Consider the following 22,963-nt stretch of genomic DNA (forward strand, 5'->3'; position numbering starts at 1 on the left):
AATGAACAAAAAAAGGACAACCTCTCCAGGATTGTCTCATTACTCCCCCGCTCTTCCCTTTGAATTTTAAGCCAAAGGAGTCGCTGTGTATCTACATTTCCTCTGCGAGCTGCGGCTCCGAGGTGGTGACCTCGCGCTGCTTCCATCCTTTGTGTTACTCACATTTGTGTCTGTCCCCGGGGCTCTTCGTCTAAAGAGCCCGGACTGAAGAGGCATGCGGGCCAAGCACAGTACGGCGGGGTTAGCCCTGCCCTGGAGAAATCTTCACAGCGACCTGATTTCTTTCAGTTGCTCCCCATATTCCCCAGATCTTCTGCTCATATTCACCTGATCCTGTGTCAGAGCCATTTTCTGCAAGAAAAACAACACTGAAACTAGAACAAGAGTCCAGGAGCATGGGTGCAGATTGCATTGCAGTGGGACTCCAGCGCCATGCTGTCAGGTGTCCCGACAGATTTTTGTTTCAATGTTTAGTTTGGCAGATAATTGCATCCATTATTAGAAATTATGCACAACGTCTGTCTGAGATCTGCTTGTGACTGTTTTCATGAATCCTCATCAAAATTGCATATTTTGAATATTAGTAGGATAGCAGTGTGTTGAGAAGAATCTCTCATCACAGCTTGTCATATTCATCTCGCAGAGATCTGAGTTAATATTAGTGATTGGTCCGCAAGTCACGTTCAGCCCCATCTTTTCATTCTAGCATCTGGATTTAATTGGTGCTACGCTGTAAAGCCACAGCTGCTCTGCCTGTTAGGACAATAAATTACCCCAATTAGGAGTCGAACAAAAGAGGCTGTCTGACACCGCAGCCCGCTGCCATGCCTGGAGATTGAAATGCAGTGGAATGAGGCTTCTCACTGACATGAAGCTGTACCAGAACACCTGCCCCATCATCTCTCTGATCAAAACACAGTTCCAGTCCAGCGGATATATAGAGCAGGAGGAGATTGCTTTGCATGGCCTGCTGCTTGCTATAGCCTCAATCACAGGAGCGTCTGGTGTACAAATGAAATAGAAAAAGTGCCACTGTGTTTGAAATCAACTGAAGGTGTGTACAGTGGAAGGTGTGTAATTGCTGGGCAGATGATTAATTGGTGTTTGGATGATGAGTTGTGGATACACCCAGGATTCCTGGCGGGTGCCTGCCTTTATCAATGGCACCTGTAATGAAGGCAATAATGAGGGAAGTTTGAGGAGGATGTGGAATGGGAGGAACAATAGGAACATCTGCGCCTCTCTACAGTTAGAGTATAATTGAGACCATATTTCATTTTCCTCTTTGAAAGCTAGCCCTACTGCACTTGTTCTCTGAAAGATGAGACATATTTATTTCCCGCTGTAACACATTCAGCAGCTTTAGCAACTCAGGTGGTCTACTTTCCAGAAGAATGTAGGGTAGCTGCCGCTGTGATGAAGGCCTCCATCTTGATCGGCACTCCTTCCACGTCTCGGCCCGGCCACGCCATCCCTTTGTCTCACCACTTGCTGTGAACACGCCATTAAGCCGGCCAGAGTTTGACAAGAAAAATGAAGTGTGCTATTTCCTGTGGCCTCGAGTGTCTTTCTGAATAATGAGCGAATTGCCTGGACCACCCCCCCACCCCCCCGCCTTGTCCCTCCCTCTCACTGTCATCGCTTTTTACTCTTCCCCTTGAAGTTCCAGGCTGTCGAGAGAATGAAGGGGTCTTTAGGTTGCCGCTTGTCTCTGAAAAAATGTGGTCATGCAAGACCTGTCAAATTATCTGGAAATTTGAAATCTGGAAACCCCAAAAAAAGAAAGGAGATCAGATGAATGAAGTGGATTTTATTGATGTCACAGTGTTAGAGAATGCCGAACAGAGCATGCTGTATCATATCCATTGTACCACTGCATCGTGAGATGGTGCGCACAGCTGCAGTTGTTCGAGCCAAATTAGCTTCACATATCTTATTATTTCCTTGCTTTTTTAAACATGTCAAACGGCTCAGCAGCACTGCTGGATCATAGCAAGACGCTACCTCGCACAGCAACCCGCCGAAAAGAAAGGGTTGCTCCAGTGCTATTTCCTCACTCAGCCTTATTTCTCCCAATTACCAGCGTGTGAGCAAACAGTCTGACACGACTGACCTCCTCTCTGAGAGCTGTGGTCATGACTGGAAGGCTCTCCCTGCTTATTATGACAGAAGTGTTATGGTAATGGAAGGAAAGTCTGCACCGTGGTGATAGCACTGCAGGAACGGATAGCCTATTATCCACCACTGTGTGGTGGTAGTAATGGTGAGAGAGAGGGCATCCTATCTGTTATGGTGATGATGCATTTTAAATGGGTAGTGCCTATTATATATCAGTGGATGGATAATGGCACAAGAGAGCATCCTCTGGGTTACAGTCACGATGCCAAGGAAATGGTGAAAAGGTCCGTGCAGGAAATACACTGTGTGCCGTTGTGAGTTTATGGTGATAGATTGAAGGAAGGGAGTGCTGGGGTTTTTCTCTCTATTATAATAATGGTGGGCCAGCCCATGTGTTCAAAGAGCGTGAATATCCAGGGAGGAGAAGACAACGAGCAGCGTGTGTGTGTGTGTGTGTCGGTGGCCGCATGCATGTGCGTATGACAAACAAGAGGCACGCAGTAGAAAGAGAGCCTTAGTTAGCTGTCTGCTTGGCGCTTCGCTGCCACTGTGATGTATGTTTATGGCCCATCATCTCTAGCCAATTACCCTGCCTCAGTGTGGGAGCACCACACCTTCACATCACAGCCATCAGTGTCTGAGCATGGAGAGAGACGGCGACAGTTAACGTTCCTGGACATCTCTGGCAATGTTGTTTTCCTCAGGGGGCTCTGGAGATTCATCTTCAAAAGTAAGCCACTGGGTAACAGAGTCTGCTGAGTCTACAGCTGCTTTGGGAATTGGAGGCTTGTTGGCTGTGTGTTTGTGTGAACGTGCCTCTCTGTGGGTGAGTGTGGGTGCTATAACTTAGCACAGTGTGTGTGCAAACTTTGTGAATCTTGTGTTTCCCACGCACTCTTGTGTTCGCATCAATCTGAGCTGCATGGATCACTAACAGTTCGATACACTGATGTCTGCACACGGTTAGATGCTGTAAATGATGTGTGATCAGCACTGGAAAGCCTCGCAGCTGTGAAGTAACCTTGGCATGTTGGGTCCTGTTTGTTTCCCAGATACAGCTGAGGAAGACGTGTTCATGTATCCCATCCAGATCAACCCGCAGACTTTCTCCCACAAGCACATCTGACTTTTACAAGGTAATCCTTTTCTCTCTCTTTTTGTTCCTCTTCAGAGAAATGTGGTTTGTGCGAGATTATACTTTTGTGTCTAGTTCACAGCAGCTGCTTCAGATTGCTTTTCCATAAAACGGTCTCCTGCAGAGACGTGACATTAGAAAAGGTAAACTGAATCAAAGTCGCAGCGCAACCACCATGAAGACTAATTTGCTTTTAGCAGGGAGCTGTTCTTAACCCTGTTGACACTGACGAGGAGTGTGACTTTATCTCAGGCAATCCTTAAACTTCATATTTGGATGATTTCTCTGTGAAACTGAGAATGCAGAGTGGCAAGACAAGGGTTTAGATTTTTATATTTTTTCTCGTTCTGGCTCGATATTCACACACTGTGACAGATTGAAACTGCAAAGCTGTGTTTGTGTTGGCTAGACGAAGGAACACTCCTGCCCAGAGGGTTTATCAGGGAGAGAAAATATTGACCGCCAACAGTTGCACTTTGGTGGTGTTATTGCTTTCACACTTGTGTGATACAGACAGCATTCGCCAAGCACAACAATTGTAAACCCGCAACCACATTGACAGCCACATTGCTCTTCTGTGTGGGGTAGAATATCCAGCTTATTGTGTTTACTTTTTAGCTTATTTCACTGAAGTGCTTTTAGCAGACAAATATGAGAGTGCTGGAACAAGGTGAGAAGAAAAGAAAATACTTACTCTTTAGGTGAGACGCAAAACCCAGAGGGGCCTCTAAATTTCCTTCTAAATTAAGACTACAAAACACACAGACAGAACAACAGCAGAGTGTGTGTGGGTTGTGTGTGTGTCTGACTCTTTTTCAGTATGCTGTGGCGTTTCACTTGCCAGCCAGCCAGCCTCTCTGATTATTGGTTCGCGCACAGATGAAGTCAATTCATCACCTCAGTGTTACAGGGTAGGTCTGCAGCTGTATATGGCCTTCTGTTATTGTAATTAGAAACTCATCAAGATCACTTTTCAGTCTTTATTTGTAGGTAAAAGCAAGAAGTATGGCGTGACTGTTACCAATCGTTCTGGAGGCGACTAAATAAATGAGTATTTTTGGCAGTGATTTGATATTATTTGATATATTGTCTTATAATGCAATATAGTGTCTTGACGATGAGATCATGTCATGTTATTGTTTTGCAAAAGTCTTCTTTCCAAATTACAGATTCCAAGAAATTTGTAGTTGAAAACCAAGAGAATTAGTAGTTGCAGTTTTTCGTTTCTTTTATCTAAAGAACACTGAAACTTTGACCAGTTTGATCATTTCATGTCATTTGACATGTATTACTGCATTTGCATTTGTTTATATCCTGAGTCAGGCTTGGTTGTGTCCGTCTGATAAAAAGTCAAATATTGAAATTATCTTTCTGTAGTTTTTTTTTATAAATAGATTTATTTAAATGGAGCAGGTGACAGTGCTGCAAGTACTTTAAGCGGTAGGATTTTTAATATTTGCTAAATGGTGCACATATCAATACTGGAAAAAATTGGCACAGGTATTGTGATTGTGATTAGAACCCATCCCCTTGATAGACAAAGGCTATGCAATGCTTCGTCTTTCTGCATTTTAAAAAGTGGTTTCCGTTCTAGCTTTCTTTGCCCCCATAAATTCAATACTGATGAAGGAACTCTGCATCACAACTGCTGTAGCTGTTTTCGTTTTTCTAGCCCATAACATTTTTAAGTGGTGCACTCCAGTGAATGAGACGTTTGACATTCTGAAACGGCTGGGACTTGAAACAGCTTAAATCAGGGATCGAGGTGATCCTCCACATTCTCATCTGCTTCAATGGCATGCCAATGTGGGCGTACATTAAAGATTCATGCAAACAGCTGTTTCTTCTACAGGACAGCATGGCTCAGGGCGAGGCTGTGTGCTTAGACTTCAAATCAGGGAAGTCTAGAGGAGCTGGGTTTGAAGGAACATCGTGTGCAAGTGCAGGCTCCTGTGTAAGAGCGGGAAATTAGCACATGCTTGTCCCAAAAAAATGAAACGACACATCCCTGAAACTGGGAAATGATTCCTGTTGGCAAGAGTTCCAACATTAAAATGAACAAGAAGAATTTTGGTTAAAACTGACCCAAATTTTCCGAATCAGCCCCACTAAGAAGCAGTTCACTCCTTAGTCTACAGTGACTCTGATGCAAAGCCAGAGTAAACTGCATCAGTGGAAACAGTTGAGGGGAGTCAAATTAGTCATTTTCAACACTTTGGTCTGACATTTGCCTAAATAAGCATGACTGTTGAATTGTGAAGCGCCACAATCACAGAGGGCTTGAAAGATATGTGTGCATTCATTTGAGCTGACATTTGTACGATATTTGACCAGAGATGCGCTGATGATATATGCCAAATCCCAACAGCAGTGCAGCCACTAAATGCAGAGGTATGTGTGCTAGGTACGAGGTCCATATTCACAGCAAGCGTGTAGCTGCCATCATTTGCTCTCCCTCTTTGGCCCACATGCACTCTCACTTTTATGTTTACACACACGTTTGTTCTGTCTCATTTTCACCGCATCTCGTGTATCCTGATACATGAGACTTTGATCCAGTGTCTGGGGAGACTAAGGCATTGCTGCAAAAGAAAGATTCATAAAATATATCCATCTCTGCTGTATTGAAATGGATTAAATATACAGATGCAGCTGAAATCACAAGGTTATTACATTCTCCACGGCCCACCAAAATACAGTAAATGATGGTGAAGAGTGTAGCATAATAGCGTTCTCTCCTCCACTGAGACAGGCCATGACCTCCTCACAGGAGCTTTACCGTGACCATTTGAATGGTAACGTGACAGGCTGATTGCCAATTTGCAGCCCAGACAAAAGCATTGCTCCATTGAATGAAAAGACAGCTCTGCACTGACAAACAAACAATACGGTGTGCTGCAACTGCAACCGAATGCTGTCTGCTGTTTTTCCCTCCTCTTCAAAATTATACTCTCTATCACGGTATCTGGGGGGAAAAAATGATTGAAAACAGCACGGGCGAAAAACAGAAAAGACGGCGTTTTCACCTATCAGCACAAAGTCGCACCTCACTCAAAGCCACCCGCCATGCTAAATAATGCGACGGTGAGCTATTCCTGCTGGATATTGCAGTAATAAGCAGATGATCCCCTTTAGAAATAACAGCTGGCTGTGTTTTTCTAATGGTGAGGCTCCATCGCCACCCGTCACTCCTTGTTCATCAGCAGCTGTTAGCCATGCATCCTATGTAATTGCTCTCACTCTGGTATAGTGCATTATTTTTTACAAGCACGCATCACTTGGATAAATGCATACAGGAATGCAAACATTCAGGTAGTTGCGTACAATTTCTGCACGCCTATTTTGCAAGCAACTTGATAATTGACTCGGCCGACCACCGCAGTTGATTAAAGAGTGGTGGGTTCTGTTAAGGTCATGAGCAGCAGATACTCACTGCGCTGTGTGGGAGCTAGAAAGCAGCCTGAATAGAATATCTCCTTTCACACTGTAAAGCGGGGTATTCTGTGAGGATCTCTGAATGATTGTCAGTCAGCATTTTTCCTTCTTCTGAAATTATGCTAGCTTTATATGTATCTCAAATTTCCTAAATTCTTTCCCAAAAATGCAGTCACAGAAGAAGAAGACTTGTCCCAAACCCATCGTGTTTGTACAGCTTTAAAATTAATTTTGAATTGTACCAGGAGGATGCCTAACTTAGAGAACAATGTGCTCTGTGGTTTGGCAGCTACAGACCTAATCACCGCACAACAAAATAAATTGCCATCAAATCTTAAGATTTCTTTTTTCCTCTTTCTCTTAAGTGCTGTAATGATGTACTTTCCTATGCCTGGAAATTTCTGGTAAAGCTAATGGAGTGTTATGAAATATAGTGTGCTGTCAGTCTGACACATTAGCCCCAACCAAGGGCTTCTGTCTAGACTCATCACCCACACTCAGCAATCACTCAGAGAGAAATCCATCACAGACAATGTTGAAACATACATTGTTGCACCAATTGCAGCCTCACAGTCCCTTAGTGAGTGTCTGTAAATTTAAATAAGCAGACACACTTAACCTCTCCTTTCTCAGCTGGGAGACAAAAGTGGATACAACAGAAAATAATTACACCTCTACATCACGAAATTAACAATAAGCGTGAGTGTATTAAAGGGTTGATTTTCTTTCTTCCCTCAAAACGTGGAGGTAGACATGAGAGATGTGTGCAGCCTTCCCCTGGATTGTTGATATGACACTATCTTTGGCTTACTCCCACATGGTATTTTTCTACAAGCTGGAAGCCCACTCAACATCCTATATTTCTCTCATTTTGGTGTGAGAGGAGACTCACAGTGTCGACCCCACGGGATGTCGATTCCCGCCAATGCTCGTGGACTTACAGTAACATTTTGCCCCCATGTCAGGGAGGAGGAGAGGAGAAGCAGAGCGAGAGAGAGAACACTATGAGCTTAATGTAGATCTGTCATCAGCTGGCTGCAGATCAAAAGAGCAGCATTGGCAGGCGGAGCACAGAATCCACCAGAGCCTCCTCTCGATGCCAAGCTCCAGCTTCTCTGAGGTAGACGAGCACAGAGGGGCCTGGCTCCAGGCGAGGAGTGTGTCTATCTGCTCTGTGTGTGCGTATGTGTGTCTATTTTGGGGGGCGGAGAGGTGTGGGCACATGCACAATGTCTCAAGGCAAGGATCTGGCACTTTGAAAATGTCACCAGAATCCCAGAAACAAAAAAAACAGAGGAGAATGGAGAAAGTGTGATGAACAGACGCGTATGCTCTGGGAGGTGTGGGATTTAGAGACTATGGCAGGCAGAATCGTTCTCTTAGAGTGGGAGATGGGGAGGAATAAAAGCAATGGCACAAAGAGAGAGATATGCAGGTTTTCTTGACTGTACACCTCTGCAGCATCAGTCTACAACTGTTAAGTGGGTCCAAGGACGTATCTAAATTGCAGCCTTCAGAGGTTTGTAAGTGGTTTCGTTGGTTCTACTTTTGATGGTTGAATATGTTGATTAAGTGTGCACTTGTGTGCAACTGCTGCACACAACTGTAAATATGGCATTTTGAAATCAGGCAAACAAGCATGATGATGTTTTGTCTCTACATGTACTTCTGTATTTCATTACCAGACTGATTATTAAATATTTAATCATTTTTTTGAGGCAATCACTCTACAATACAGTGCTGGCAAGATCCTTTTAAGGTCTCTGCCTTTTGGTTAACCTTATAAAAACAAGTGAGTAGCTTGCTTTTATTAACATGTTCTGTTACATAATACCCATTTGAGATGCTTTACCTGCGCTGTGAAACAAGACAGCCAGGGTTTTCCAATGCTGAGCACTGCTGCTTGTCTCACTTCTTACTTCAGAAACAAAACCAAACTATGTTTTGGCATGATCAGAGCATTGTTTTGTGCTTCCCTGTGAGCCGGTCAGCCGTCAGCCAGTACATCTCACCTCACTGCGCTCTGGATAATTACAGAGAAAACTGGAGGGGGTTGATTGGGAAGAACGGCATGCCGGGTTTGAAGTGAAGAGGTGGTTTGTTATCGGAGTCCTCATCACAGACCAGCCAAAATGAATACAGTGTGTCAGTGATATCATCAGATCACTGGGACACAGACTTGGATATGATGGATGGATGAATGTGGTGTCTGGAGCCAACCCCGTCTCTTAGAAATTGTGTATGTATAGTACTAAGTGGTTTTCCCAAGTACATTGTGGTGACAAATGTAATCACTCTTGCACCAGAGTCTCTGGCAAGTGGATGGTGAGCTAAGAGGGCTCAGGACTTTAGCTGGAGTCCAGGATTTGCATGTAGGTGACAAAAGCACTTTGGTTACGTTTAGGGAAAGACCTTGGTTTAGGTGAAATGTTGGTGAACACCTTGTGTGTTAAGTCACGGTGGATTTTATCTTTATTAAACCAATACCACAATATTTCTCTAGCACCAAACGCTGCCAGTGGCTAAACATAACCGTAAAAAGTGGACATTTTTTTGCAAAATATCAACATTTTAACAGGTATGTTAATTGCCATAATTTCCTGATTGTGGTGGAAACACAGATATGCAGGGTGACAAAAATCTTTACACAAATTACAGCAGATGCTAAAGGTGTAAACCTCCTCTGACAAAACAGGTGTAAGGAGCGCTCACTTGATATGCTTATCTCTGCAGCCTCCTAGCATCACTAAAGAGATGCTGTGTTAAGAAATCCCAACCTGACCTTGCCATTCTTGTACCAAGTCTTAGGGTATAATAACAACAACAACAAAAAAGCAGATTGAGTGAAGATGCACAACGTCTCTCTTCCAAGGTATTTTCTCTGTGTTTGTGGGAGTGTGTGTGTGCATGTTTTTGTGACCATATGTGTGTTCTCGCGTTTGCTTGAACTCAATGTCAAACCTATTTCCAAACCACTGATTCAGCGAGTTGTGGAGATATACAGTGGTGCTGCCAGTGCTAACCTTTAGAGATTACGGTGACATTAAAAGCTGCATATGGCGAGTTGGGAGATCCAACCACTGGGCGCTTCATCTGATGCAAATGTCCTCTCTCACCTCTATCAGCAAAAGTAATTACGGCAAACCACTGTAACATCTCAGGCTGTGCAAGAGAGGGGAAGAGTACCTAGTATAGGTCATGGAAATACACCCATCTCTCTGGGTAAGGAGAAGACAATTATCTTTTCATGCGGAGAGGCGGCATTGAGTGAGGAGCCCTCCACCCTCCAACCCCCAACTCCTCAAACTGAAGTATCGTCTGTGCCAGCAGCCTTGAGGGACTCAGTCAAGAAATTGACACTGCTGTTAGCATGCTCGGGGCTAAAGAGATGTATCAGTATAGCTGCGCCGTCTCTGTTGGTGACTGGGGCTTCATTAATATGTCGGCAAACATGTGTTTGGTCTAGATTTTATAATGTATTTTTCCAGCCACTGAGCAGATATGAAAATTACATGCATACCGGCAGTGTCTCTGCCGCAGTGGTTATAGGATGCCTGAGCATAGGAAATATGCATATTAAGGGACAGCTCATGCAGTCTTGCTGTAATGATAATGTCTTCTTGAAAAGCAGATCTCAGAAAGATAGAGAAACCACAACAATGTCCCCATGAAATACTCCTCCACCACCTTGTGCTTTTCAAAATCTACATCTATGTTTAAGCTGTGTGACTTGCCAACAAAATCCCACCCTGTTTCGATGCTGGAAGCAACTATAATCCTCATGAAGGGGTTTCCCTATCTTTTTTTTTTTTATTTTCATTTTTATTTTTTTTACATTTGCGGATGTGTTTTTGTTCGGGTGCTTCACCTAGCAGAGGGGTCCTGCAGCCCCACAGCCGACCCTGCTGTTCAGAGTCAGTGGGCTGTGGTGGCCCAGAGCGGCTTACACTAACCTCTAACCCCCTGGCAGTCGCTGCTGGCTTAGCTCTACTGAACAAGTCAACTGGGCTTTTTGCCCGAAAGAGTTGACCTGCACAAGTGTCATCTGGCCCTGTAGTGAGATCCCCTGCACCTCAGGGTGAGCCCGGCCACATTATCCAACGCCCTCCTGAGACAAGAGGGCATGACTCTCACTAAGGCTGCCCCCTTATTCACAGACCTTTTATCTGTGGCTACATTTACATTCACTTGAATGTAAATGCTTGCAAAATATCCAACTCTATTTATATTATAATGAAATTGTGGACAACTTTGACTGGGTTTGCATTCATTTGCCACTTAGTGTACACATACCAAGAACAGAATGCACGGATTTAGCTGCAGATTTAGTGTGAACACACACCAAAACATTTTTGGTCAACTTCTTCTCTTAGCTGTGGATTAGATCCTTACTGCGATTAAAATAATCAGACTAATGCCACTGATTCACCAAGACTGCCTTAATCTGACCAAATCCTGACTTAGACTGAACTGCATCCTGTCACTCATGCAAATCCAGTGATTACACAATGTCTTAATGTGTAAAAACACATGAATGTACAGTACACATGTACCACAATTGGCAGTGCATCGAACAAATCCTGGAAATCGGTGGAACCTGTAGGTCCTCCTTTATAATGCTGAATTTGGAAATGGACCACACTGCTGACCACACCCAACTACGACCATCAGAGATACGGTTCTTTCAATAATTTCAGGCACTGGACACTTGCCATTTTCAGACTTTATGATATGCTAGTTTTTGTCACTTTACCATCAGCAAGACCGGAGATGTGAGTGCTTTCATGTCCACTTTGCTGAGTGAAAGAATTCAAGTGAAAGCAGAATGTATGAGCCATGTTTGATCAAAAGGAAAATTAAAACATCAGACTCTGCTTTTCCCTTTTTCCTACTCCAAAAGAGAATGGTGTGAGCTAACTCGTGTTCAAGCCAGGTCTGTTCTGAACAGCTGTACACAGCCTTTATGAAAAACATTTATTTTGTGAAGTGTTAAGGAAGCAGACTCCTTCAATACTTTTGGTCTTGTAGGTGCTTTACTTTTAAAGAGAATTTTGCAATGTTTTGATCAACTGGTTATCAAAAGGGAAAAAAAAATCAACTTCCAGTTAGCCTTGTTGAGGTGTTGCTATAATCAGATTGATATGGAGTTGCTTTAATCAATCAATGATAGCTGAATGTTGGACACCCACTGTATAAATGTCAGGAGTGAACAGAGATACATATTCACGTTGCGAGCTGTAAACAAAAAAAAAACCTTTCCATATTAATTTGGGGTGTGTAGGTGGCGTGGGGGCAATCAGCAGGTCTGTGCAATTAGTTATTGCACTGAGGGAGTAAAAGAATCGCATTCATTATGTGAAAATATGGCCACCACGAAGGAGCCTCTTGAATTGTAATGAAGGAGGCCCCTTGATAACCATGAATTCACCAATTAAGGTTCTCATATAACATTCAAATTATGTGCATTTTAACGACTAGTTTTGCCACAGAAACACTTGCATTTTCCTTTGGTTTCAAGGAGCCTCCCTGCTTGCAAATGTAGGGGTAATTAAGATGATTAAAGCTTTTGATGTTCCACATATAATCCAATGTGCAGCAATAGAGAGAATATGCAAAAAAGTTGTAATGAATTTCAAGGCTTTGTCCTCCTCTGTTCCCTCCCATTAAAGCTACTCTCATTGTGTGAGATTCCATTTTCTCTTAGTGAAACCATTCTTACATTATTTGGAGAGAAATTGTCTTCTTCATTTTGCAGAATTAACGACTTTGTCTCCCTCACATGTCACAGTTGTAGCTGAACAGCAAACCACATCAGAGGAACCTCGACAACAGTCGAGTTTTCTCTTTCAAACTTTCTGCGTGGGAATGGTTTTGCTGAGCGCACATGAACTTTTCCTGCACTGGTCCTCGTGGCATATGGGCATATCAATCATAAACACATTTATTACTGGAGACCTGTCTGACTCCACTATTTGGCCACTGCCAGAAGGAAAAGGCAGAAAGCTGAGCCATGAAAGAGACACATTGTGTCTATGTGCAGAAAGGCGTAGCTGCAGACCTCAGCTTTCACTGTGTGTGCTTTTGTTTAATTTTTGTCCCTGAAATGTCCTTATTTCCATTCGTACAAAAGACTTTGAGACATGACAGCTATTTTAAAGCAAGGAGTAATATCTTCTTGAGATCAGCTGAACGCATGTGCCTGCATTATGTATGATGTATGTGTGAGAAAGAAAAAGAGAGACACCGGAAAGAGGCGGGGGAGCTCCCTGGCTGAGCTTTTATCATCCTTAAATGTACCAAAATGAGTCTTGGGGAAAAGGAAGCCGTGTGGCTGTTGAAGAATTAATAAGCCTGTCTCATTTGGATGTGTCTAGCGTCTCGGACAGCCTGTGGAAGCCCCAGTTCCACACTTTCCTGACAGTGCTTTTGATGATCACTGATAACGTACAGCGACTCCCAGGGAGCGAGGCATCCAACAATGAGGGTAGAGTCAGTGGAGACCGGCTTCACTGATCCTGACTGAGCTTTATTATCTAGCCTCTCTCCAGCAAAGCAGTGCATTAGGTATTCCTGAGACAAAGCATTTGGGACTGAGTGCACATTGCTCTGCTCCTCTTGTCGAGGAAATCTCGTCCTTTGACAGAGGTTACTGGTTGACTCACCTTCTGGATACTGGCAGTCTTGTCTTTGCCTGGGTCATTTTGTAAATTAGTTGATGCCCTTTTTTTGATAATATCTTTCCAGCATTAGTTTTGTTATTACAAAATGTATTCTCAAAAAATACATGTGGAAAACATAAAAACAGAATGTAACAAAACGTTTACTGACAACGGTTTTAGTGTTCCTAAGCCTGTGTCGTAATGCCCTTTAAGATAAGATAAGATAAGATAAGATAAGATAAGATAAGATAAGATAAGATGTTATTTGAAATGTGTTGCTGCATCAGATTCAGAATAAGCAGATATTTACAAAAATCAATGAAGGTGATGCGATCAGACCTTAAATTAAATTAAATATTGTCTCTTTACTGTTTTCAATGGAGTACTTGTCAACAAGGATTAGCAAATGATCTCTTTCTGTGTTATTTACATTTTACACAGCGTCCCAAAATTTTTTGGAATTGGGGTTGTATGTGCCCCCTTTTTTAATAAATGGTTATTTTGCTTTGAAGCTGCTCTGCCAACCACAAAAGGTCAAGGATGTGGATTATTAAAAAATGAGTCTGAATCATGTCATTGGTTGTTTTTTCCATTTACAGGGTACTTTGCAACACTATCTTCATTTGGAGTCCCTCTGCTCTTTTGTTCTGAATCATAATTCACATCCATTTTGAGATTTCCCACCCGTCATGTCATGTCTCTTTAATGTTGCATTACTGTAGCATGTGTAAGTGGGAGTGATTAGTGCTATTGTGATAAAAGCTACCATCCATAAAATTTGATGAAATCTGGTGAGTCAGAGGCCCAGAAATGGGCTTCAGCAAACAAAATAATCAGGCAGAGGTGATACAGAAGCAGGAACGTAACTATGAGCCCATGCCAGGCAATTTTCTACTCGGCTACTCATAACCTACAGGAGATGACAAAAAGCATTGGCTGCCTTTGTTGAGGACAATTTTGTGATTATGGGGTTGATAGCTACATTCCGCCATTTGAGAGCAGACGCATCCGCACATCTCAGGGCTACTTTGGCCAGCTCTTTTTGCACCAATGTCACTCCCAAAAGTGTCCCACATCCTTTCATCCTACAAATATGGTACACCAATTACTGATTTCTGTGTCTGGGGAAGTAAGTGGTAGCCAGTAAAGGACAAGATGTGGTATTCGGAGATGTTGAAAGTCAGGACTTCTTTGACGCAGTCAAGTTCCAAGTGAGGGTTTTGAGGTTAGTGTGTGTATTTATATTGAAATCCACTGCATCTATCTTCATATGTTTGAATCAATATGTGCATGCTGTCCTCCATGTCCAATGAAAACCAAACTGAGAGCAAAGTATTAGAGTTTCACTGATTTGATCCAGTGTTTATCAGTGTGAGATATGCTCTTGTCTTCATGACTCCAGTCAACAGAAGTTGTTCTAGAACAAACAATTTCACATCACGAATTTCTGCCAAACATACAAATCAAAATTGTGGGGTTATTTTTTAATAGACATTTCTAATTGTGGTGAGAGGGTTCTCCACACGCATTTCACCATCATCTGAAACATACTCTTTACATCAAAACCAAAATTTGACAGGGAGCCTGGGGCGAAGCTAGCCTGTGACCCTGTTTTAATATGTTGCTTCTGGCAATTTCTCTGCTGCAATAACGTGTTCTCACTCACTGACATTGGTAACCTGACAACTGATGCGACGGCAGAGAAAAAAATGCAATACACCAACAAAATGCCACGAGATATCCGTAGCAGAAGAGTGGCAAGTATACAAAAAACTTCAGGGACTTTCTTCCAGAACAAAAACTTTTTAACTGTCTATAAGGCAAGAAATGTCCAACATCACCAAATACTTCTGGCTGAAGTGATTCCCACTTATTAGCGATTTGAGAGGTAGTTTGTTGAATAGATTGGTACAGCAGATACTCCTGGTTAAGGTAGTCATCCTGCCTCTTAACAACCACCAAGGTTGTTTGCAAGTAAACCAAAATAACATAGCTGCATGATGGGAAACAGCAAGTGAGCCTGAATGAAAGGGAGCAATGAGCAGGATATCGACATGGAGAGCAAAATTGGAATTGATTTGCAGAGAAAAGGGGGTTGCCGTCTTGCAGAGGCAGCGGCTCCTGTGAATTCCTAATCCAGCGGTCTTTGAGGAAATCTCTGTGGCAGAACCAGTCTCTCATTACTCTCACAGACAGGCCTGCAATCTGCAGCAGATTGGAAGCTAGACAAGCATCAGGCTGTATTAAGACTCAACCCCTTTGTGATGCCGGCAGACCGCACGCCAACGGGACTCTTGTAAACAGGCAGCTCACCAGAGGACATCTGAGCATTGAGCAATTAAAAACAGAGGGAAAAAAATCTATCCAGTCAACGCACTGTTAAAATCTGTCCATGTGACCAGTCAGGGATATATTTGCTGTGAGTTTTTCTGTTATCTGCTTCATCTAAATGTTATTTTCCAGCTTGTTTGGTTTAAGTACACTTTCTGAAAGTCTCAACGTGAAGTCAGTTTCAGAGCTGTGTGTTGATGTAGGACAGAGGCGTAGTAGGCCCAGCTTGTCAGCAGAAAGTAGTTTTTTAATCCCCTGTCCCCTACAGTTTTAATTGGACAGCAGGTCCACAACAGCAGACAGAAATCCCTCCACAGGAGCTTTAGTGCAAGGCTGCAGGGAGGCAGTGAAATCTAAACTGAAGTGACACTTACTGACTGGGCCAAGGGGAAGGGAAAATGAGCTTTTCCTGGGGAAAGGGGAAACCTTTGAATAGGCAGATTGACAGGTTGAGCAGTCAGAGGAGATGGAAAGCACTTGTAGCTGCTCGGACGCACTGAGGGGTCAGATGCCAGAGCTGGCAGCTTCGCCAGAGTAGTGGAGGTTTTCTGTGTGACATTCTTGTCAAATGTTTGGCAGCAGGATCTCTCACAACAAACACAGTGGGAAGCTGACTGTTAATCTAATTTCACCAGTTACAATCATGTGCATGGCCTCAGGGGGGCTGTTTTGCCTCGACAACATGTTAGAGGGTATGTAGACAGAAGTCTTGGCTTCACTGCGAGCTTGGAAGGGGTTTCTTTGGGGGGAAACCTTCAGAGGAATTCAGAGAGGAATGTAGCAAAATGAAAATTCACCTGTATGACAGACTGTGTTGATACCACAGAGGAAACTGCTTTTATCATTAAAACACTACAAGCAATAATGCACAGGGAACAAAGGAAAATTATGACGCATGTCACTTAGAGCAGAATACATCAGCAACATAAAGAAAATTACTATCAGTGCTATCGGCAACCTGCACTCGGAGGATGTGCCAGATACGACTCAAGTTTGATCATTCAACAGCCTCAGTGTGTAAGAAATGAAAATGAAATGTTTCAACTTAAAATGCTAATTGAAGACATTTTTTGTCAATATTGTAGATTTGTTGTTGTTTTTAGTACTAGATATTTAACGGCACATCAATCCACATTTGTCATATTTACATTGAATCAAATTACTGAAATCTCTCACAGTGAGAAACCCTGTAAGAATTATCACCCAGCTCTGTTGCTCTAAAGGGCTTCACCGCATCAAAAACCCTGTAATTTAGCAACAACTGGCAGGTGGCTCCTCAAAAGAATCCTGATGAACCAGCTGTATGCAACCTGCCCAGGACCAAACACCTAGCAGCTACACTGAAGGAGGTGGAGACCAAAACATAGATAAAAGTAGTGTGTGTAACTTTTAGCTAATAGATTTAGAAACTTTGAATGGTGCTAATATGTTTTCTTAGTTTGTTTTTAGCTCTTCTGCCCCCCATTGGCCACAAAACAATCTGAAGATTTATTCGTCAAGTTACTGGGTTCGTATTGCACGGACTGTATTAGCGAAATGATGAGTCAGTTGTCACTCAGTTGTTATAATTGGGTCACATCTGCCCTTGGAGACAGGGCAGAGGAAGTACATAAACAAAGTAATTATGTTTTAGTTGACTTGATAGTCTGCTATTCCAGCAGACCTGCCAGGGGATGTTTGATAAACAGCAATGAGACGTCTGCTCCAGGTTCATTTGATACAGCTCTGCCTCGCCAGCCTTCACTTTGAAATGAGCTGATAGCAGGAATGGATGTTGTCCTCATAATTTATAAAGCCTCCATTAGGTAGTGTTCTTGACAGGATGTGCCTTGAAATTCCCTTGGCGTGGCTTTAGCAGTTGAAAACATATTTTTCAAATGGCAAATAGTCCTAAATATGTAACTGTACCTCTCCATCCCTTTTATCTTTCGGTGTGCACAGTGCAATGTTAAACACCCAACACTTAATCTAACAACAAACAGAGGGATAATGGAGGTGTGATGTAGGTAATGAGAGTGAGGATTGATGATTTATTATAAACTTTGCACTGGTCCTTAAAAATCAAGTGGTGAGCACTATGTTAAACCAAGGAGGCCGCAACAACTTTCGGTTAGCACACTGCCTTTCTTTTTATTACCATCCGCCCTTAAGTACGGAACACGTCAGTAGCTCTCTTCAAAAACAAGCAGAATAAAAAGGTGTCCTTTAAACAGTCTTTAAAATTGGCCAAACAGTCTTCAGTTCACGTCTTAAAATCTGTTAAAATTCTCAGAATTCAGACCCACGGCTCGACCCGATAACAGCAGCTTTCCTGCCCGTGGTTCGGTGGCCGTCGCCTCACCGCTCTTTGGCTTCCTCCTCTGTCTCACCCTGTAGGAGGACAGACCATCGGCCAGGACACCTGGAACAAATCAACCACAGTGGCAGTGGGGGGTGTACAACACAGTGTTACTACGTCCCGAAGGGTACTTACGCGGCTAGGCAGAGCTCCTCACTCTGCTGCTGCTGTAAGGTTGCGTCATAACTCTCCAGACTCCTTTGGCTTGGCTGTTGCCGCCACCTCTGCTGGTCTCCCCACTGCCTGCTGTGTCGGTATCGACGTCCTCCTGTTTGCGCTCGCCGCTCGTATATTCGCACCATGTGGTCCCCCGCTCCACCTGCTCCCCTCTCGCCCCTTTGTTTCTGTGTGCACCCCGTGAAGTCCCTCCTCCTCATTCCCAGTTGGTTGCTTGCCGCTCCTTCTTCAGTCCTATTGGTCAGTCTATGCAGCGGTAAAGCACTTCACAGGTGCAAGTTATCGACATAATGACACATACCCCAGCCGGAAGTAACACATAAACTCAAAATCACTTCAAACTAAAACCATGCAATAAAACATAATAAAATCATGCAGGCAAAATATAAGATCATGCAAGAAAAATATAAAATCATGCATAATACAAACAAAATGGTTGCACAAAAAATAACTTAAACTTCTGCCATGCAACAGAGGGAAGGAGAATATTTTTCACTGTCAAAGTGAATAATTTACCTGTTGATGCATGAATCAAGGTCAGTGGAAGGAGAAAGTCTTTTTCTGTCAGTTAAATTATGGTTATATTATGTATTTTTATCTTGTTTGCAAACATTGATGAAACATAGGTCAAACAGATGTGTATGAAATGTCTATTGCATTTTGGATTGACAGAAAAAAAAGGTTGCAGAGAGCATATTTTCCATCTACCTTACAACCCATACAGTGATGAGGGATATAATAATTAATATGCATAACGGATGTACTCACAAAATCCCAGATTGGCATTTTAATGTTCCCATTATCTGCTGAGGGAGAGACGGCTCCCACGTGCAGCTGATCTTGCTGACTTGTACATCTACCAATGCTAAGACTAGACGAAAAGCTGGAGGGGTAGAAAAACAAAATCATGGAAAGTGTTTAATTAATAAATGAAAGATAGTTAGCACTTTGAGACTTTTCAGCTTGAGAAATTCAAGTTATTATTAAGAGAATCAACCGCTGATACACACAATGTCAAATCTGAACAGACTCTTTGCAACCGTTAGCAACTTTTAGTAGTCATCTGGGATCCAAACAGTTTTTCCATTCATTCCTAGTCAAATGAGCTATTACAAAAGCATGGGCTACAACTGAGGCATTTAACAGCACAATTAAATTCCAATGGCTTACTATCTATTGAGCAATTAACCTTTGGTAAACCAATTATTATTTAGTACGTGATGACAAAAGTTAGGTCCTGCTGGAGCCATGTCCTGTTTTAATAGACGGTCTTATGCCCTATAAAAGATGGAAGTGTGGAGCCACTTTAGTGCCCTATTAGCTTAGCTCCGCTGAAACTCTGCCAACTTGCTTCAGCCGTGAGTATTGATTAATTTGCATGGAACAGTCTCACAAATCAGAGTGGGTTGGTGAGAAGTAGAGAACAAATGGATGAAACCCAATTCGAGCGTGTTAAGGAAAAGTCAGGGTGTCCAATCTGAGAGCTGGTGTAATGAACAGGATGCAGACCAAGGTACTCAGATGGTCCATATGGATCCTGCAGCAAGGCCTCAGGACCTCTGTCATTGTGAACCAGCTGGTTCACTGCCCTTCATGTGCCATCCTGTAGCTATCATGAGAGGTTTTCCAGGCATTTGAATCGAATCACACAAATCATCTCTGCACCGCCCAATTTTCTCTTCCTTACAATCACTCAGGAAGTTTGACAATTCACAAGCCTGTCTATTCATGCAGCATTGTGTAAATATATAATGCACTGACTGCCATTAGAGCACACTTAGTCATTTGAATGACATTGTAAATGACGTTGTTGATTTGTCACTGGAGGGTCATTTGTCATTTTAGTTGTGACTTCAACAATCTGGACAATTCCCAGCCCGTTATATCCCTCATGGAACATGGAGCAGCTCAGCCATAAATTTATCACAGGCAATGCCATTACCTTTAGCTTGACGGCCCTCAAGCAATGGCAGTGCAATAATAGAGAATAGATTTTATCCCACATGGAGCTCAGGCTTTCGCTAGTGCTTTATTTCCACCTTCCAGCCTTCAAGATAAAGGAGAAAATAAGGTAGCCACTGAAGTGTTATACCTACCTTAATGAAAGGTTTTAAACTGATACTGGTATTGACTCGAAGGCCCAGGTGCATGCCTGTGTATCAGATGCTGTGTCATAAATGAAGATCAACAATCCTGTTAACTTCCTGTTACACTAACCTGAAGGAAAACCAAATCAAGCACTGCACTGATGAGTCTTATAATTACATCTTCTGTTTTGATACAAGGATTCTCTAGTGAGATCATAGCAGGGATGAACACCTCACATGTTGAAAACATTGAATTTTTTGATGTTTTTTGGCCGCTCACACTACCTCTTGCAAGTGCAGGATCTGGGATTTTCGATATAAAGAGATAAAGTTAAGTAGTGGCTGATTTTGATCGCCCCTCCTGATTCAGCTTGTAGATCAATAATGATAATGCAGGCTGATCAATAGCTCACCCCTGGGGACCACGTGGCAGAGTCGGTGTCTGCTTGAGATGCATTGTGTGTGAGATATTGATATGAGTTCTCATTTCCTATGTACCACCAACGCTTTGGTGACGATATGAGCTGTTAATGAAAAAATCAGCGGGGCTTGTCAACTGTCATCATGACCAAATGAGGCAGAAAGAGGGGGATGGGATGAAGGGACTTAATAAAGCACAAATTTATCTTTTCACAAATATGAAGCCTAATCAGAATGTTTGGGGAAAAAAAACTTATGATGCTTTTTTGAAGAAGAAGAAGAAGAAGAATTAGCACATTCGCTGTCAACACCAATAGGAAATCCTATCAGAATGCTAATGTGAAACTGCTAAGGCACACATTTTCCTGCCAACACAAATTATGACATCTAAGCCGGATTAGGACACATCCTTTCATTACTTTATTTGATTTTCTGACTTCTTTTTTCTTGTGCTCACATTTTTAGGCTGGCTTGCTAAGGGGCTTTTAGATGTGCAGTGATTAGATGATAGTGGTGTAACAAACTGCGCTTCAGAGGACGATATTTTGATTATTTCTGTAGAGAAAACGCTGCAACCACCTCAAACTATTTTCTGTAGCCTGTTAGTGTTCATCTCATTGTTATCTCTATCTGCTGCTCTTACTCATAGCCCTGTTGTTCCAGATTGTACAATGCAGCTGTATTTTCCCCCAAATTATCTGATTGTGTATGTGGGCAGGATGGTTCCCCCCAGCCAGACCACAAAAACTTGCACTCTCCTTGTCACACTTCTAGCTGCTTTATTAGCATAGACTCATTTGTTCCTTATTAATAATGCATTAATGTCAACCCACTAATGAAGGCAAGGTCAAGATACTGGAGAAAGATTCCAGGAGTGAAAGTACCCAACAGAGCTGCAGAATTTCAAGAGGGTGAATGCTGAAATATTTCCCACATTTGGTGTTTGGTTGGTGCATTCAAGTGCAGACATCATGGGATGATAGGTGTACTTGTTAAAGGTTGCACACAGTAACTGGGCTCACCCCCATCACAGGGTCTGTTCTTCCCCTCTTCCCGCTACCTCCCACACCTTTTTTCTCGCAGTTTCTCTGGCCCTGAAGTCAGTGTTGAGCCTTTGCTGCCGAGCCCTAGCTTGAGAACAGCACGGCTCCCCTCCTACACCTCTACACCCTCATTATCGGCCACCATCTGCCCAACCTTACCCTCACATCACTCCTTTCCACCCAGCAAGCCCATCCACACTCCCCTCTCACTCTCCACTGGCACCTTGGCTCACATGCCTGCCACAGCTGCCATCTCTCTCTGAGTTACACATTTGTCCTCCTCGGCCATGTTTTATGCCCTGTAATCCCTCTGTCTTGAGTCCTTCTTACATGAACAAGCTGTGTGTAAAGCCACTCTACCAGAAACACTGATCTCTGAAGGAGTCTCAGGGCTTTTTGTCAACACACTTTGATTCTTTGGGCTTCCACACACTGTATGTACCCTTGCAGTGGTCAGGGAAGGTAATGTGAAATCAATTGCCAACCGCTGAAAAAGAAATCTGCCCTTACTTGGAAAGATAGTAGGTCTACGATAGTGAAAAGAGACCAAAAACATTCTTATGATGCAGTTTGATAAGTTTGGAGTGCCTCAATTTATTATAGACAAAGAAATTCTGAGTTAACCTTAAGCACTTCTTTCAAAAGAACATGAAAGTCAAATCCAGTCCTCGGAGTTTGAGCCGCAGCAGTCCCGGGTAAGCCACAACTGACTGAACTTCTTGGCGTCAGGAGTGTTGATGGTACAGCCAGTTTTGCTATCAGGCCTGTCTTTCTGTCTTCATGTTGTCTCAGACTTTGTCTGCCCAGAGAGCTTACAGGCAGAGCTGGGAGAGAATGGTAGACTACAGCTGCTCGTCTTGACAGATAAACAGGATTTTGTGTCTGGCAAGCCGAAGATTGTCAGCTCCAATCTCTTGAGAGAATTACAACCGGCAGTCAATGCTGGGACACTGGCTCAACAGACAGAGCATCAGACCCTGTGTATCTATGAGTAGGAGATGCCGAGTCCTTCATCACGATAGCGCTCATGGTTTATTCATTGCAGTCAGAGCCACGGGTACAGTTTGAGGTTCCGAGAGTCGTGTTGTTCAGCAGTGAAATGGCCTCTTAATAAACATGTTGTAAAAAGACAGAATGTAAATGTCACCAGGTTTGTGTAAGAGTATAATAACTGTAGTTTGAACTTAAGAACGAGTGGGTGACAAGGTGTCTGAGCAAAT

At 42.9% G+C, this 22,963-nt stretch overlaps 1 protein-coding gene across 2 annotated transcripts in view; it reads left to right on the forward strand.

Moving 5' to 3' along the window:
- Positions 1 to 22,963, forward strand: part of mgat4c (mgat4 family member C) — a 104,465-nt gene that overhangs the window by 57,010 nt on the left and 24,492 nt on the right. For both annotated transcript variants that reach the window (XM_070972588.1, XM_070972589.1), the window contains one exon: positions 3,171 to 3,254. The gene's annotated coding sequence lies outside the window, so the exon portion shown is untranslated. The remainder of the gene's footprint in view (positions 1 to 3,170; positions 3,255 to 22,963) is intronic.

The sequence above is a fragment of the Chaetodon trifascialis genome, chromosome 10, assembly GCF_039877785.1.
Source record: "Chaetodon trifascialis isolate fChaTrf1 chromosome 10, fChaTrf1.hap1, whole genome shotgun sequence".
Taxonomy (NCBI): Eukaryota; Metazoa; Chordata; class Actinopteri; order Chaetodontiformes; family Chaetodontidae; genus Chaetodon; species Chaetodon trifascialis.